Below are 19,666 nucleotides of genomic sequence, written 5' to 3'. Positions count from 1 at the left end.
GATTAAATTTCACACATAGATATAAAATTCTACTGCACTAAACACTGGTAACATAGCAAACTTTGTATGATAAGGCTGTGTTAACGCTTTGTAAAAGAGTGGACTCACTGCTAAAGACCTTCCTCCCAGCTGGATGTGGCATAGAAGGCTCTCTCCGCTTTAGTGGCCCCTGCCAATAGTTGCTCCTGTCCCATGGTAGTCCACCTCTTCTCATGACTAGGCCTGCTGGCCAGCCCCCACCTTTCAGGATAACAGGAAGTCCTGAAAAAAATCCAAAAAACCCTCCGTCTGGTCTGCTTTCCTCAGTTCTGGGCCAAATGATTCATACAGACTTTTCTCAGGGCTTCCAGTAGCCCATCTCGCCTTCTTAGAGGCTTCATGCCACCTTACCATTGGCTGGTAGGGGAACTTAGGCCTGCTATCTACACAGGGTTGCGAAAGTCTAGGGATTCTAGGACAGGCAGACAAGGTTCTCTCCCCTTCCTTCTTGCTACCACCTCCCTGGACTTCTTCCTATCAAGTTTTTCCTGGGTTCTCTCATCACCTAGCAAGAGTCTTCCTGTTCCTTATAGTTTTTTTTCACTCCCTGCTATCAGGAGAGTGGTTGTAAAGTTTTGCCCTCTCTCCCTGCAGCCCCCATCTGCTTCAGACTTCCTCTGGTTATAATAAAAATCAACGCTTCTCCAGCTAGGTTTCCTCATTAACTAGGCCTGTCCCACCCTCCAGGGGCAATCACAGGTGGGCTAATTGAGCTCTGACTCCCATTAATCCTATGTTCACCTATGCGGGATAGACACACCATCACACATTCATATCATGGTTGTGATGCTCTGTATTTCGGGGGAACACCCTACACCTCCATGTTCATCTTTAGAAAATGATTGTGTGGTATCCAATGCAAAATTTGTCATGTTGGGTGTCTTCGGAAGGCTCATAATGCACTGAGCGAGGTTGTTATAGTGATGTTATAGTAATTGTTACAGTAATAAGAAAAGGAGTACTTGTGGCACCTTAGAGACTAACCAATTTATTTGAGCATAAGCTTTCGTGAGCTACAGCTCACTTCATCAGATGCATACTGTGGAAAATACAGAAGACGTTTTTATACACACAAACCATGAAAACATGGGTGATTATCACTACAAAAGGTTTTCTCTCCCCCCATCCCACTGTCCTGCTGGTAATAGCTTATGTAAAGTGATCACTCTCCTTACAATGTGTATGATAATCAAGGTGGGCCATTTCCAGCACAAATCCTTCTGCCCCTCCACCCCCATGAACATGATACAGTTCTGTGGTGACCTAGAGTCCTATTTTCGACGTCTCTGACTCAAGGAATATTTCCAATACACCTCTGAACAACATACTAATCCACAGAGACCTCCCTACCAACACTACAAAAAGAAGGATTCTAGGTGGACTCCTCCTGAAGGTCGAGACAGCAGACTGGACTTCTACATAGAGTGCTTCCGCCGACGTGCACGGGCTGAAATTGTGGAAAAGCAGCATCACTTGCCCCACAACCTCAGCCGTGCAGAACACAATGCCACCCACAGCTCAGAAACAACTCTGACATCATAATGACAAATGAGGTGCTGTTGTCACATGAATAGGTCGGAATATGAACAAGAGGCTGCTCGGCAGCTCTCCAACACCACTTTCTACAAGCCATTACCCTCTGATCCCACTGAGAGTTACCAAAAGAAACTACAGCATTTGTTCAAGAAACTCCCTGAAAAAGCACAAGATCAAATCCACACAGACACACCCCTGGAACCCCGACCTGGGATATTCTATTTACTACCCAAGATCCATAAACCTGGAAATCCTGGAAGCCCCATCATCTCAGGCATTGGCACACTGACAGCAGGACTGTCTGGCTATGTAGACTCCCTCTTCAGGACCTACGCTACCAGCACTCCCAGCTACCTTCGAGACACCACTGACTTCCTGAGGAAACTACAATCCATCGGTGATCTTCCTGATAACACCATCCTGGCCACTATGGATGTAGAAGCCCTCTACACCAACATTCCACACAAACATGGACTACAAGCCGTCAAGAACACTATCCCCGATAATGTCACGGCTAACCTGGTGGGTGAACTTTGTGACTTTGTCCTTACCCATAACTATTTTACATTTGGGGACAATGTATACCTTCAAATCAGTGGCACTGCTATGGGTACCCGCATGGCCCCACAGTATGCCAAAATTTTTATGGCTGACTTAGAACAACGCTTCCTCAGCTCTCGTCCCCTAACGCCCCTACACTACTTGCGCTATATTGATGACATCTTCATCATCTGGACCCATGGAAAAGAAGCCCTTGAGGAATTCCACCATGATTTCAACAATTTCCATCCCACCATCAACCTCAGCCTGGACCAGTCCACACAAGAGATCCACTTCCTGGACACGATAGTGCTAATAAACGATGGTCACATAAACACCACCCTATACCGGAAACCTACTGACCTCCAGCTTTCACCCTGACCACACCACACGATCCATTGTCTACAGCCAAGCTCTGCAATACAACTGCATTTGCTCCAACCCCTCAGACAGAGACAAACACCTACAAGATCTCTATCAAGCATTCTTACAACTACAATACCCACCTGCAGAAGTGAAGAAACAGATTGATAGAGCCAGAAGAGTTCCCAGAAGTCTCCTACTACAGGACAGGCCTAACAAAGAAAATAACAGAATGCCACTAGCCGTCACCTTCAGCCCCCAACTAAAACCCCTCCAACACATTATCAAGGATCTACAACCTATCCTGAAGGATGACCCAACACTCTCACAAATCTTGGGAGATAGGCCAGTCCTTGCCTACAGACAGCCTCCCAACCTGAAGCGAATACTCACCAGCAACCACATACCACACAACAGAACCACTGACCCAGGAACCTATCCTTGCAACAAAGCCCGTTGCCAACTGTGCCCACATATCTATTCAGGGGACACCATCACAGGGCCTAATAACATCAGCCACACTATCAGAGGCTCGTTCACCTGCACATCTACCAATGTGATATATGCCATCATGTGCCAGCAATGCCCCTCTGCCATGTCCATTCGTCAAACTGGACAGTCTCTATGTAAAAGAATAAATGGACACAAATCAGATGTCAAGAATTATAACATTCATAAACCAGTCGGAGAACACTTCAATCTCTCTGGTCACGCGATTACAGACATGAAAGTTGCGATATTACAATAGAAAAACTTCAAATCCAGACTCCAGTGAGAGACTGCTGAATTGGAATTAATTTGCAAATTGGATACAATTAACTTAGGCTTGAATAGAGACTGGGAGTGGCTAAGTCATTATGCAAGGTAACCTATTTCCCCTTGTTTTTTCCTATCCCCCCACCCCTCAGACATTCTTGTTAAACCCTGGATTTGTGCTGGAAATGGCCCACCTTGATTATCATACACATTGTAAGGAGAGTGATCACTTTACATAAGCTATTACCAGCAGGAGAGTGGGGTGATGGGAGAGAAAACCTTTTGTAGTGATAATCACCCATTTTTCATGGTTTGTGTGTATAAAAACGTCTTCTGTATTTTCCACAGTATGCATCCGATGAAGTGAGCTGTAGCTCACGAAAGCTTATGCTCAAGTAAATTGGTTAGTCTCTAAGGTGCCAAAAGTACTCCTTTTCTTTTTTCAAATACAGACTAACAGGCTGTTACTCTGAAACCTGTTACAGTAATGTTATATAGTAAGGTTATAGATTATAATTTCATGTATATAGTTATGAGGCTGAAAATGTATCCTCATGGCTTAAAGCAAGCCCATTGAAAAACTCTCCAAGAACAGAGAGGCAGTTCACACCTCGTCAGGGCATGGATGGGACAAACCCAGCCCAGCCTCACAGGAACAATGGACACTGGCTCAGGCAGCAACAAAAGAATCTGTTAGACCCTGGAGGGAGTCACCCCCTTCATTTGGTCAGTTTGGGACTGCAATGAGGTAATGGTCACCTGACTCTGGAGGGGGCGGGGGAGGGCAGCAAAGCCAGGAGGAAAGAAAGGTCATGATAAAAGAGAGACATTTTGCCATGCTCTCTCTCTTCCGCCTACATCTACAGACACCACCACCACCAAGCAACTGAACCACTGATCAAATGGGAGAGCCTGGCTGAAGAGCCAGCCTGTGGTGAGAACCATCTAAGTTTGTAAGGACATTGGAAGTGTTAAGATAAGCTTAGAATGTGTTTTTCTTTTATTTTATTTGACCAAATGTGACCTGTTATGCTTTGATTTATAATCACTTATATCTACCTTTATAGTTAATAAATCTGTTTGTTTATTCTACCTGAAGCAGTGCATTTGGTTTGCAGTGTGTCAGAGACTCCCCTTGGGAGAACAAGCCTGGTACATATCAATTTCTTTGTTAAATTGATGAACTTATATAACCTTGCAGCGTCCAGCAGGCATAACTGGACACTGCAAGACGGAGGTTCCTAGGGTTGTTTCTGGGTCCGGAGGCATTGGCTAGTGTCATTCGCTTGCAAGTAGCTGGGAGCAGCTTACACACCAGAGGCTGTGTGTGAACAGTCCAGGAGTGGGGGTTCTCGCAGCAGAGCAGGGTAAGGCTGGCTCCCAGAGTCAAGGATTGGAGTGACCTAGCAGATCACTGGTCCAGACAACACCAGAGGGGAACATCAAAATAGTTTAAAACAAAAGAAGAGTATTGCCTGTACCAGCACCACAATGGATATTTGCACCTGCACTGTAGCTGTGATATCAGTGCTTCTCACACTGACCACCATCAGTATAGAAAGATAAAGAGATGTGATAGATGGTGTATAATAAAGGGTAGGATTTTCAAAAGTGCTCAGAACTGGCCTAAATCTGCTTTTATTGAAGTCAATGGAAAATTCCCATAGACTTCATTGGGAGCAGAGTTAGGCCAATACTGAGTGCTTTTGAAAATATCACTGAGTGCTTTTGAAAATATCACACAGACTGAGTATAGAGAACACTCATTCACCATCTAGTCTTTGAGTCAGTCTAATAAATGTAGTGATTTGGAAATAACTTAATCCAAGAGATTAATTACTAAACCTTCAATCTACTATCGGTATTCTCTAACTGAGTTAACTACTGGAAATATTTGTACTTTATAATTTAAAGAATGGGTGATAGGATGATATATTTCCTTACATATGCTGCAAACAGCTGCTAGAATAGTTTTATAGATGTTTATTTTTTTCAAACTTCTAATCCAAAATACAGCACACATGTTCATCCTCCATGTATAGAAAAGAACAGAAGACCAGTATTTCAGTACATTTATCTTAATCCTTCCACTTTCCTTAAATTTATCTGGCCTGTTAATTAAAATGGCAGTATATCCTCTAAGTTAGTCAACTCTGCCACACCAGTGTGCCAGTCCAATTTTAGCATTATGCCAAATATTTTCCATTTTTACAATATTAGTCTTTTAGCTACTAAACTTGCCTTGTACTTGTTACATTCCTTACAGCTCGCTCTCCCACACTCACACTCACTTTAAACCTTCAGAAACGTAAGGATCCTGGTCTTTAGGATTCTAAGATGAGGAATGGGATCCAAGTTCACCCTCTTTCCACTTGCTTGAAATGACCCCACCTCACTTCTGGGCTCTCCCCTACTCCCAATAAGACCACTGCCTTCTCTAGGCCTGAAATCCCAGTAGGTGGGGAGCCTCAGGTTCTCCACCCTGTTTTTCCCAAGAGTTAGCTCAACATCTAAGCATGGAACTGTTCTAGACTCTGCAACTGACTCTCCCCCAAGACCTGTTCTTACCAGACATGCTACCTCCCGCTGCCTTTCTCAATGGTTCCCAATGAGACAGCAACCAAGAATGAGCAGTGGGGAGAGAAAGACGGAGAGGGGATAAGGGGGGGTTTGCTAACAGAGGGGACACTAAGTCTGCTTGAACATGCACTAGACAAGAGTCCCTACTTTGCCCTATGTTCCAAGGCTAGAAACCATTCCTCTACCTAGCATGTCTCCTTGTTAAGACCCACAGCCAACATATGGGAACTGACTAGACTTTAAAGTGATTAACACCTTAAGACTGGCCAATCTATCAAGGGCTTCAACAATTACATAACTGTATCAAACCAGAAGCAGGCTCTTCATGTCTGGAGTAGTTTACTGCCTATTCTGCCATTTTGTCCCATATAATTTTAATGTTAAGGCTTTTATTAACTTAAAAAAAGTTTCAACTTTTAGTGACAAAGGAGAACAAGGCCACTCCTAACACAAACATCCCAATGGGGAAAGGTGGTAGAGGGACGAATAGATTAGTGAAAACTTCCCGCCTGGCTGAATTCACTTTCACACCAATTCTTCCCCCCCTCCGCCCCGCTCCCCAGAAACATACAGAACAGTGTATAGTGTATTTAGTAAACATCCGGTCTGATTCTCTATAGACTTAAACTTTGTATAGACAAATCCTCCTCTGCAGAATAGGTGCCAAATGTTTTCAGTTCAGAATGGTTTCATTTTATACTCCATTTGTATAGGCTAGCAAAGACCAAAGCCAGCGGAAAATTAAGCCCATCTTTTTTTTTCCCATTATCAAATAAACGGACAAGCACAAACTCTCTCCGTTGCTCTGACTACAGCAGTAAGACAATTCTGAGTGAGAGGTCCAACATAAGGAACAAACTGAATGACTTCACATGTTGCAGCTTTGCAGTAAGCAGACCTTGCAAACATGCCACAGGTTGCAAAGTATGGCGATCTTTCAGACTCACTGATTTTTCTTCTATATGCAGTAGTAATAAAAATAATAATGATTTTTTTAAAAATCACAAGAGATATCTACTAGTAATGTAGCTATAAGCTCTGTTTTCAACTACTAAAGAGAATTTGCTTGGGTCAATAATGGAGTGGAACAAAATTTTTTGAATTTCAAAATGTTGATGGAATTTCAAAATTCAACATTTTTCAAAAATAGTGGGGAAAATTGGTGACATTTTCATAATACTCTCCACCCAACAGTTTTTGACTTTTGACATTTTTTAAAAGGTCAACAACTTGAAATTAAAAGAGGATTTTTTTTTAAATTGTCACCTTTTTATTTTGCCAGAAATTCCAGTTGAGACATTGCCCAGGGTACAGTCTGGACTGATGAACAGCTGTGTCACCCTCAGTTCTCCAACCTGCTTTGCTATGAAAGCTACCACTCCTGGTCTGCTTACACCCAGCCACTAGCATGTAAATCTGTCCCAGTTATGAGTGCTATGGCCAGCCACTCCTGACTTACACTGCAGAGCATCACTAGCAAATTCCCTGTCCCAGACTTTCCCCAAGAAATGTCTGTCTTGTACTACCTAGTTCTCTCCTGGACAATACAAGCTCCTATTAAGTCCGTCTTTTATTAAAAGAAATGATATGCACGAGTCCTATTATCCCAAATGGAGTTTCCCAAACACATCAATTCAAAACACACTTGTTTAGATAAAACAATAAAACAAGTTCATTAACCACAGAAAGATGGATTTTTAGTGATTACAAGTATTAAGGCATAAAAGTCAGAATTGGTTAGAAGAAAATAAAAGTAAAACACAGCTAATACCTAACTTGACAAAACTAAGTGAATTCAAAGCAAAGGTCTCTCTCTGTCTCATCAGTCTTACTGGCTGAACTCCTTTCAGTCAGGATCTCTCCTCCAGTCCAGTGCTGCTACCTTTGTTCTTCAGGTGTTGTTGATGCTGTGGGTAGAGAGAAAGGGAGAGATGACTTGGAACATCTCCACTCCTTTCTCATAGCTCTTTCCCTTCTTTGTGAGTCATCCCCAGCCAAGCTTCAGGAGACAAAAAGTCTAGGTGGATGGGAAAATCCAGCTATTCCTTTGTCAAAGAATGGCTACTTAACCAGGTCTTCTTGTGTCGTATGGCTGGTATAGAGCAGCAACTATAATTTCACCTGAAGTTGATCAAGCCAAATGGCGACATCAGGAGTAGCAGAATGTATTGCAGTGATTCCTCTTTCATATTTATAAATTGGGCAGTAGGTGATATGTTTGATGGTCTGTTGTGGAGAGCCACATTTGCACGCCAGGGAGTCTTTGATTTTCTATTTGTGCATTTGACATCCGTATCTACCATGGTTAGTTCGGATTCAGTTCAGAGTTGACCAAGATGACCATGGAACATAGAACCAAGGAACCTTCTGCGTGGGATCCAGAACAAGGTGCTTATTTTTTAATTCTTGTTTAGCCCAATCTGCTTTCCAGGCCTCTTTCTGATCATAGCCTGGTTGCATGAGGCTAAGTGAATGTTCCAGAAAGCCTTGTGGGACTTAAGCCTTTTTTTTTTTGTGGGGGGCAGCATTTGAGGATAGGAAGACATCTGTTTTCCTGGATTCGCTGAGCTTCGTGGAGTGTTGCATTAGTTTGGCATATCAGTGGAGGAGAAACGTTAGACAGAACAGGTAGCCATGGTGTTGGAGTCAACTTAAGGGTTACAATGTTGCACTTAACCAGGTGATGGCCCAATCAATCGGTTGACACCTGGCTGAGGTGTTGGCCAGCCTTGCGTCTCTGAGGAACTCATTTGTGGCTGTTCCCCAGACTTGGAGCATGTTTCAGAAATACCACACAGTAGAATCTTATACATGTACATACAATGTTGCCACACACATTTTACCAGGCTACTAATTATCAGCAAATTATGAGTTTTCAAATGATACCTCTCAAGGTGTACTTTGTACAAGATTTATCATAGTTGGTATAAAGGGGTGAACATAGGGGCACAGACTGTCACACTACTCAATATCTGGATTGAAAATCTCTAGAAAAATCCCTATGCTAAGGAAAATGTTAGTAGTTCAGTAGGTGGTATCTTTCCTACTGAATAAATATTTAGTCAATGCTTCAGTATGGTGATAAGGGGAACTAAAGAGACAAGGTGAGTGAAGTAGTATCTTTTATTGGACCAGCTTCTTCAGACCTGAAAAAAAACTCTGTGTAAGCTCAACAGCTTGTCTCTTTCACCAGCAGAAGTTGGTCCAATAAAAGATATTACTTCACCCATCTTGTCTCTCTAATATCCTGCGACCAACATAGCTACAACAATACTGCCAATGCTAAGGGGAACTGTAAGTGGCCATCTTTTCAGATAAGATACAAAATGTAAAGAGCTTACTGCCTGTATATATTAAATCCTATGGACTTTTTTCAATGAATAGGTGAGTAAACGCTGATGAACTTGCCCCTGTACTTCCCGATAGATATGGTATTCCATCCTAAACTGTTATGTAGTCTTGCTAATGTTATATTCTGCACTCAGAGATATTTGTACTTTGGCAATTCCTTCATACATTGGTACTGTCAGCTAAAGTGCTTTGGGAACCATTTGGTTGAAAGACATTATATTAGTAAAAGATCAGTATAACTATCAATGGTCAAATGACAGATGTATACCTTTAAATCCAGCCACAATTTATTACAATTAAACCCCATTTATTAAATTAAAGGAAGGGAAACGATTTATAACACTGTGTGGCATAGTAGCCAATCATAATTTACTTTTACATTTCTATATTTTATTAGAGTTATACCATTTTGAGTCAAACTTTTTATTTGTGTTTGTTATAAAACAACTCCCATTTAGCTCATCTATTAAGAAAATGTCATTGTATATGGATTATGAATAGTGACAAGGCATCGATCAGAACATTATTTAAGCATGTACATATTGAATGGAACTACTTAAATGTTTAAAGTTAGGTTTGCAGTCATTCAGAATGGACAGTTGTAAATGTAACTAGGATAGTATAACATGTCACACATAAGAGAAAATACAAACTGAGCTGGTTGAATTATGTTAAAATAATATTCATCATAGAGCTAGGCCCTGATCTAGCTAACGCTTACACAGGTTAGCAATACCACTGAATATTTACAAACATCTATTTCAAGAATATCTGGATGAGTGCCTGAATAATTAACTAATCAAAATCAAGTGCTTGGGTCCCAGAACCTGCAAGCATGAGTGTAACATTAAGAATATACATATTTACTGAACGTGGGTGTTAGCCTCTTATTTAGTTAGTGACTTATGCACATATCCATCCTGATTTTGACTGTGTTTGCTATTCATATGTATTTCCTAAATACTTTAGATTAACCATTTTCACATTGTGTGTGATTGTTCAGATTGGTGCGTGAACTTTTTGTTCAGCTTCTCACTGTTTTTGTTTTGTGACTGATCACCCAAGTCATGTGGTATTGTCCCTGCTCCCTGATTGGATGGCTGAATCATTTAACCATAGAACTAATAATAAGGAAGCATTTTTCTGTGATATAAGTTTTTGCACAGATAATCATGGATGCTAAAAGTCATGACACTTTCAGCATTATAAAAATATATTTGCGAATACTTAGTAGTTGTCTTCACGAACAATAAATAATACAATCACACAAACCATAGCAAACTAAATCGAGTGCTTTTTATTCATGAAGGTTTTTGTGGCTCAGACTTTTTTGACTATTTGGCCAGCTCTAACTACAACTGTATATGTGAGAAATTAGGCCAGCAAGCTGAATGAATTTTAACAGAGGAGTCATTGGAGCAGTGTCATATTCTCAGTTTGACCAGGATTCTTTTTGTTTGTTTGACCTCATGGTTGGACTGTTGTGTGTGTATAAAAAGGCAGAGAGAGTGAAGAGTGGCAAAAGAAATACATTAAAGAAGGAGAAAAGAATGCATACTGTTGCTGCTCCATCTACTGCCACTAGAAGTGAACTCTCTGGCAAGAGAAAGAGGCCAAATGGTTAGCTGCTCTTTCTAAATTTGCACCGGAAAAATGCATGCCTTTGTTTGCATGTACAAAACCATATCTGCACACACAAACAGGCATACAAATTCCAGTTTTGACAAAAATTCTGCATATGCATATTTAGAGATGAATGTAAAATTTGACTCAAAGAGTCAACGTAAAGCATGTGGAGTTTTTTTCCAACACTGGCTCAACAAACATGTTCAGGAACTTGCGTGGGATCTGTAGAACGGTAGAAGAGTAACCCTATAGCCTCTGTTACCACCTCCACACTCAGGTATCAGCTAGCAACAGCAACTATTTCACCAGCCTGAGGAAAAACCAGAATAGTATTTATTTCACAGTATCAGGAGCAATATGAGGAGCATGCTATCCTCCTGCTTCTACTTTCTCCACTGAACAAATTGTTCAAAGATCAAAACCAAGCTGTTGTAAAAGTTGAGAACTAAAGAATGTGCAGCAGGTGGTAACATATGTGTCCTTCTAGTTCCAGCCAAAACAATCCAATTTGTGGAAAAGGGTACAGAATCTCACTGTGACTCAGAGCTGAGGGGGTGAGTGAGAGAGAGGACTGGCTTCAGCTCATGTGCTGGGCATGCTGTGATAAATGATTTTTCATTTAACAGCATTATTACAATATAATTGCCTATTGGGCATATAGTAATTCTCCATATACTCTGAATGCAAGCTACATATGGAATGCAAGACATGCAAAGTTGTTTGCTTTGGGATTTGCCTTTCCATTGTTTCTCTGCATCTCTAGAGTACTTTTTAATATTATACTTAAGAGTATAAATTTAGGAGAGACTGAATGAATTAGATTAGTAGCAAATTATGGAGCCTCTGATCTCTGTCATTGTAATAAGTGGAGTGTAGAATTTTTAAAAAAAATATATGAGAGCTTCCTCTAATGGTGACTATTACAATACTTGAGCCGGTCAAAATTTTCAAATTTTGAAAATATTGTCAGAATTTTTAATTTTAACTAAGAGTATTTCAAGAGAAATGTCACTGAATTATCTCCCATTTTCTGACCAGTAATTATTGTTACTTAACTCAACTGCTAAATAAAATAAAATTCCAAAATGGCTGCCTCCTGAACAGTCCTAATGACAAATTTACCACACACCAATAATGCCTGAAGCGGTTACTGTCTATTAGATGTTTGGCCCATTTTAAAATGTTTAGTGATCTCAGTTCAGTTTCTAGTGTCTACATCACTAGAACTACTATCCCAGTTACAAAACTCACTAGCACTTTTCTCCCTTGTTAATAGATTCAGAGGAGGATTGAGGCCACGATTTAGGAAAACTCCTCGACATATGGCTAGTTTCATTCCAGTTCAGAAAAGCACTTGGGCACATGCTCAAAGTTAAGCATGCGCCCAAGTCCCATTGACTTGAATAGGATTTAAGTTAAGCATGTGCTTAAATGCTTTCCTGAATCAGGGCCTCAATGTCCATTCAAACTGATCAGGAAATATTAATTTCCCCCTCACCCCTGTCGCCAAAAAAACAAAAACCACAGACGAAAATATTTTTGCGGGTTGTTGAAAAACAAAAGGTTTTAGGTTTTCAAGTGAAATAGTTTATGGTTGCTGAAAATGTAAACAAAAAAGGTCAGTTTTTCTTCAAAAATGTAATTGAAAATGGAGATTTCCACAGGAAATCTCCATTTTAACAAAAGAGCCTTTTCCATTAAAAAGAGGTTTTGATGGACAATTTCTAACCAGCTAATGAACATGGATAGACAGCTATCTTCTTTCCTAAAAAACTATTTTGAAGAAGGAAATCTTAAAATCTTCACACTTCAGTTCATTGTTCTGTCTCCCTTCTCTAATGTTCCTCATAAAAGAGACAGCAGGGAAAAAAGATGCTAGACATTTTGTTTCACTCTGATGAGCAAGTATTAACAATTTGGAGATATGCTTCTTTAAGTGGTTGAAAAAAAACATTCAGTTTGACGGCTTTTGAGACATCATTAGCAGCACTTTAAATTAAAATTTAATTAAAAAGGAAAAAAGGAGCATGGCCAGCTCAGTAATATGAAATAACTCATTAAGATTATAGAAAGTTTTAGGAACTGGAAAAGAGCCTTAAACAATCCAACATATTTCTTCTTATTTTTCTGATTTTGACGTTATCTTAATCCACTCTCCTCATCTTACACTCTCTCGATAACTTCATTGCTTTGAAGAAGGAGGGATCCCTTGAACTCCATTTATACCCCTTCCTTCATTCCATTGTTGCTTAGTTAGTAACTTATTCCATATGCTTATTACCTGTACCAGGGCAGGAGAAAATAGTGGGGAAACCATGCCCTGACCACACCAAGGATGGGACTTCAATAAGGCAGGTATGGAGATGCTTTGGTGGCTCTACATCATCTGAGGGTCCTGCTTAGGTTAATTAAGCCAGCTTTATGATCCCTTTGTGATGGCAGAGTGGTGCAAAGGGACCATAGTGGACCTAGGAATCAGGCCCAATAATAAACATTTTTTCCTCTATCACTGACATTTCATTTCTATTCATTTTTCTAAATTCTTCCCCCCCTTCCTTCATGCTGAAAGCTGATGAGAGAGAACTCAACACAAAGCCAAGCAGTCATTTTCCGATCAGAAATTTTAGTATTAGATATTTTGGGAATAGAAGAAAAGTTGGCTCATAGAATCATAGAATATCAGGGTTGTAAGGGACCTCAGGAGGTCATCTAGTCCAACCCCCTGCTCAAAGCAGGACCAATCCCCAATTAAATCATCCCAGCCAGGGCTTTGTCAAGCCTGACCTTAAAAACTTCTAAGGAAGGAGATTCTACCACCTCCCTAGGTAACGCATTCCAGTGTTTCACCACCCTCCTAGTGAAAAAGTTTTTCATGCAATTAGCTGGAGGGAAGTTCTACCCAGATTTATTGGTATGTGTTTTGTATTTTAGCTGATCAACCACAGCCACTTGTGCTGTTTTGGATAGAAGAATCCAGTTTTAATTATTAAGTTAATATTTTGAGAACTGCATTTTTATTGAATTTCCAGGCCACCATACTTTGTTGGGATGGCTTATATCCGTTATGACTGCAGTATATAATTGTATGTATCTGTCCCAACCCAATGTATTTGGTCATTGGGGAAATTAAGAAAAGAAAAACCTTCACACAACATTATTCTCTTAGTATTATAATAGTTTGGAGAGATTGGAACTTTATAAAAAAGGATATGCAACCCAGCTCGCAATATGACTCATTTCTGCCCATGACATTCCCCTGTCTGTAAGAGTCCTGCCAGCAGGCTGTCTGTGCAATAGGAAATCAGAAATAATTCAACATGTTACAACTGGATGATCAATCTTTGCAGGTTCATTGACAAGTTACGCTATCAGGCAGGTGAAAATCATCTGCACTGTGGATTGTTGACGTGTAAATTAGAATGTGATGAAGTATGGAGATATAACACCACGAACTACTTCAGAATAATGATATATAAATTCTGTATGACTCAACAGCTATACAGGTAGAGAAAGCCCAGCATGACATGGGCTTATTTAAAAAAACTTGAAAGCAAAATTAATCATTGATGTGGCTATTTCTGGAGATGAAACAGTTTTTGAAAGGGAGAAAAATGTGAGATATATACAGATTGAGTGACTGTGCCATAAAATAAAATTTGTCTTGGTAATTTAGCAGTAAAAATAAAGTGTGGCCAACTCCAGCATTCAACAAGAATGTGTTGGACACAGACATTGTCTGGATTTACACAGTGTACATGCCATGGCTGCCATTCTAGGAATTCCCTCCAGCATTCCTGTATCAGTTCAGGGAACCATGGTTCATTTGGTTACTTCCAAAACTGAAACGGAACTGAAAATTGGATTATTATGGGCGATACATATTGTAGTCCAACATTTTCTGTACTAGCCGAAAAAGCAGATTCTGATTCTTTCCCCCCAAAGTACGGAAGAATCAAAACTTCATCAGCACAGGATGGAAGATGACAAAAATCAAATCACTAGCACCTGGATTCTTAATATCTGGATACAAAAACCCTAGGAGGAATGATCATGGGGGAAAGAGTATAAGGTAAAGAAGGGGAAAAAAGAAGTTGCTGGGGGCGGGGGGAGGCAAGAAAGGAATTGAGAAAAGAAAAAGGTCAGGAGAGGAAGAAAACTGACTGGACAAATGATGAGTTGTGCATCCACTACACAGGGGCATGACACAGGTGAGGTGGGGTAGAAGAAAGGGTCTAGCCAGAAAAGTCAGAGAAACACTGATCTAGTATTTTGAAATACTGGAAATATCAAGTGTACTATCTCAGCTAAGACCACTGCCAAGGAGAGTTTTGTTCACACCTGGGGGTATTATATGTTGGAACAGACTTGGCAGTGGTGTAAAGAGAAAGAAACTGCACACAGCTTCTTGGCCTTTGATGTAGATATATCAGACAAAGAGCTCACAGGTGTGTTTTCAGACTGGCTCAAATGCCTGAAGAAGCATAGCTGGAATCTGGACCTAACTACTGTCTGCTAATATCTTGGAAAGAACCTAAAACATATCCAAAGGGTCAGAGTCCCATTTCAGTTTCTCCAGTGTGATTATGCAACCAGATATTTGCAGCATCTTGCTAGATTTCTTGCTCCTCAGCAACATTGCATTTCTCTTTGTCTTTGTTCTCGACAGATAAATGATGACTTCTGCTTGGGAGCCACTGAACACCTCCAGTAGTTCCGGGGTGGTAACACAGTGTATTATAAATACATAGAAGGGCACTATCTATGAAGTATTTGGGTAATGGGTTTTAGATTAATAAAAAGCCAAATGCTTCATCTGCAACCATTACCCCATTGCTAGTTCTTACAGGTTAAGCAAGTTTAATTTGGTCAATACAATGAGAGAACCCGGACTGCAGTCGGTGGTGTAGGGAGCACTCCCCTCTGAATCATAGAAATATAGGACTAGAAGGGACGTCAGTGGGTCATCTAGTCCAGTCCCCTGCACTGAGGAAGGACTACGTATTATTTAGACCGCCCATGACAGGTGTTCGTCTAACCTGTTTTTTAAAACCTCCAATGACAGATTCTACAGCAGGGATCGGCAACCTTTGGCACGCAGCCCACCAGGGTAAGCCCCTGGTGGGCCGCTCCGGTTTGTTTACCTGCCGCATCTGCAAGTTCGGCTGATCGCAGCTCCCACTGGCCGCGGTTCACAGCTCCAGGCCAATGGGGGCTGCCGGAGCTGCGATCGGCCAAACCTGCAGATGCAGCAGGTAAACAAACTGGCCCGGCCTGCCAAGGGGCTTACCCTGGTGGGCCGCATGCCAAAGGTTGCCGATCCCTGTTCTACAGCCTCGCTAGGTAATTTGCTCCAGTGCTTAACCAACCTAACAGTTAGGAAGTTTCTCCTAATGTTTCACATTAATCTCTCTTGCTGTAATTTAAGCCCATTACTTCTTGTCCTGTCCTCAGTGGTTAAGGAGTACAATTTCTCATCCTCTTTATAACAACCGTTTATGTACTTGAAGATTGTTATCATGTCATTCCCTCTTCCCCCCTCCGGTCTTCTCTTCTCCAGACTAAACAAAGCCAATTTTTTCAATATTTTCTCATAGGTCATGTTTTCTAGCCCTTTCCTCTGGACTTTCTCCAGTTTGGCCACATCTTTCCCAAGTTATGGTACCCAGAATTGGACACAATACTCCAGCTGAAGCCATACCAGTACTGAATAGAGGGGAAGAATTACTTTTCGTGTGTTGCTTACAACACATCTGATAATACATCCCAGAATGATTTTCACTTTTTTGCAACAGTATTTCACTTATATTTAGTTTGTGATCCACCATAACCCCCACATAATTTTCTGAAGTATTCCTTCCTAGGGCAGTCATTTCCCATTCTGTATATGTGCAACTGATTATTCCTTCCTAAGTGGAGTACTTAGCCTTTGTCCTTATTGAATTTCATCCTATTTACTTCAGACCATTTCTCAAGTTTGTCCAGATCATTTTGAATTTTAATCCTGTCCTCAAAAGTACTTGCAACCCCTCGTAGCTTGGCATCATATGCAAACTTTATAAATATATTCTCTATGCCATTATACAAATCATTTATGAATATATTGAATAGAACCAGACCAAGGAGAGATCCCTGTGGGAACCCACTCGATATGCCCTTCCAGCTTGATTGTGAACAATTCATAACTACTCTCTGAGTAGGCTTTTCCACTCAGTTGTGCACCCACCTTATAGCAGGTTAATCTAGGCAACATTTCTCTAGTTTGTTTATGAGAAAGTCATGTAAACTGTATTAAAAGCCTAACTAAAGTTGAGATATATCACATCTACTGCTGCCACCTATCCACAAGATTTGTTACCTGTCATAGAAGGATATTAGGTTGTTTGACATGATTTGTTCTTGACAAATCCATGTTGACTGTTTCTTATCACCTTATTTTCTTCTAGGTGCTTACAAATTGATTGCTTGATTATTTGCTCCATTATCTTTCTGGATACCAAAGTTAAGATGACTGGTCTATAATTACCTGGGTTGTCCTTATTCCCCTTTTTATAGATAGATATTATATTTGCCCTTTTCCAGTCCTCTGGGATCTCTCCTATCCTTCACAAGTTCTCAGAGATAACGACTAATGGCTCAGAGATCTCTTCAGCCAGTTCCTTAAGTAATCCAGACATATTTCATCAGGACCTGCCCACTTGAAGACATCTAACTTGCCTAAGTAATTCTTAACTTGTCCTTTTCCCATGTTAGCCTCAGATCCTACCCCATTTGCACTGATGTGCACTATGCCACTCCTCCAAAAACTGATTCTGTTTTTTTGGTGAAAACTTTGGCCATCAGTGCATTTTCTGTTATTGTTTTCGTTCCTCATTGAGTAATGGGCCTAGGCTGTCCTTGGTATTTCTCTTGCTTCTAATGTATTTGTAAAATGTTTTCTTAGCCTTTATGTCCCTCATTAGTTTAATCTCATTTTGTGCCTTGGCCTTTTGAACTTTGTCCCTGCATGGTCATGTGGTTTATTTATTTTTTTTTTAATATTCATCCTTCATAATTTGACCTAGATTCCACTTTTTGTATGCCTCTATTTTTAGTTCCAGGTCATTGAAGATCTCTTTGTTAAACCAATGTGGTCTTTTACCACACCTCCTATCTTTCCTGTGGGATTGGTAACCCATTGGGATAGTTTGCTCTTGTGCCCTTAATCATGTCTCTTTAAAAGCAATGCTTTAGCACATTAGAAGACACTCTGCTGCGGGAGCAGGCACCTTTGGAATGTAAAACAGAGGCACCTTGAGTTTTGGGTGATGTGATTCATATATATTTAGTATGTAAAGCATTTTGGGGTCTCTGGGCAATTCAGTAAGAGCTGAGGACACACTCCCCACTTTGAAAGGTGATTCTCAGCACTTTGAAGGATCAAGCCTGAAAGGAGTGCTATACATTTAAATAGTGGTGATTTTTTTCTTCCTATGCAGCTATTCTTCAGCCAAATGATGGCTCTTTGTTAACTTATTTTCCCAAGAAATGTGCAGGTTGGCATGGATCACACAACCCGAGATAGTTATGAATTCCCTTTTTAAATAAAAACCAGAAAGCCAGCCTGATATTTTCTATTTATCATTAATTCATGAAAGGATTTAAAGGAAAATTTGGTAGTAGTATCTGATCGATAGCAAAATGTTGGCAAGATCAGATCATCAAAAAGAGTGAGTAGTATGTGACCAGTAGAAATATGTGGATGGTAGCTCCAAAGATTGTGGACATTCTTTGGAAAACAAAGGTAAGTGTCTTAAAAGAGCAGCTCGCTGGACTGTTAATGTTGATTTTCAATAACTCTTGGAGCACTAGGGAAGTTACAGAAGACTGGAAGAAAGCTAATGTTGTGCCAATATTTTATAAAAGAATAAATGGGATAACCTGGGTAATTATAAGCCTATCAATCTGATATTGACCTAAGCAAGGTAATGGAGTGGCTAATATGGGACTCTATTCATAAAGAATTAAGGGAGGGTAATGTAATTAATGCCATTCAACATGGGCTTATGGAAGATAGATCCTGTCAAACTAATTTGATATCTTTTTTATGAGATTAGAAGTGTGGTTGATCAAGGTAATAGAGTTGATGTAATATACTTAGACTTCTATAAGGCATTTGACTTGGTACCACACGACATCTTGATTAAAAAACCAAAAATAATAGAAACGATAACGCATTAAATGGATTAACACATTAAATGGATTAAAAGCTGTGAGGTTTTAATATATAAATGTAGATGAGGAATTACCAAGTGGCTGTGTTTCTAGTACGGTTCTGCAGGAACCAGTTATTGGCACTTTGTTATTTAATATTTTAATCAATTACCTGGAAGAAAACGAAATCTGATAAAGTTCACAAATGACACAAAAAATTGGGGGAATGGTAAATAATGAAGAGGACAGGGCACTGATGCAGAGCAGTTTGAATCATTTGGTAAGATGGGTGCAAGCAAACAACATGTGCTTTAATGCAGCCAAATGTAAATATATGCAACTAGGAACAAAAATGTAGGTCATATTTACAAAATGGGGGTGGGGGGTCGTTATTCTGGGAAGCATAAATATGAAGTAACTCTGAAAAAGATTTGGGAGTTATGGTGGATAATCAACTGAACGTAGGTGGCCCATGAGTCTTTCATTTGCGGAGGCTATGCGAGTGTGGAAAGCTCCCTAGATGTGGTGGGGGCCAGTGGCGCCTGAACCGTGACCCCATCCCCCACGAGGCCCTGCCCTGCCTCTTCCCCCTGAGGCCCCTCCCTCGCTCTGCCTTTTCCCCAAGGCCCCACCCCCCGTCCACCTCTTCCCCTGAGGCCCCCCTGCCCACCCCTCACTCCTCTCC

The sequence above is a fragment of the Eretmochelys imbricata genome, chromosome 3, assembly GCF_965152235.1.
Source record: "Eretmochelys imbricata isolate rEreImb1 chromosome 3, rEreImb1.hap1, whole genome shotgun sequence".
NCBI classification, from domain to species: domain Eukaryota; kingdom Metazoa; phylum Chordata; order Testudines; family Cheloniidae; genus Eretmochelys; species Eretmochelys imbricata.
Note: the sequence above shows the minus strand (reverse complement) of the source record.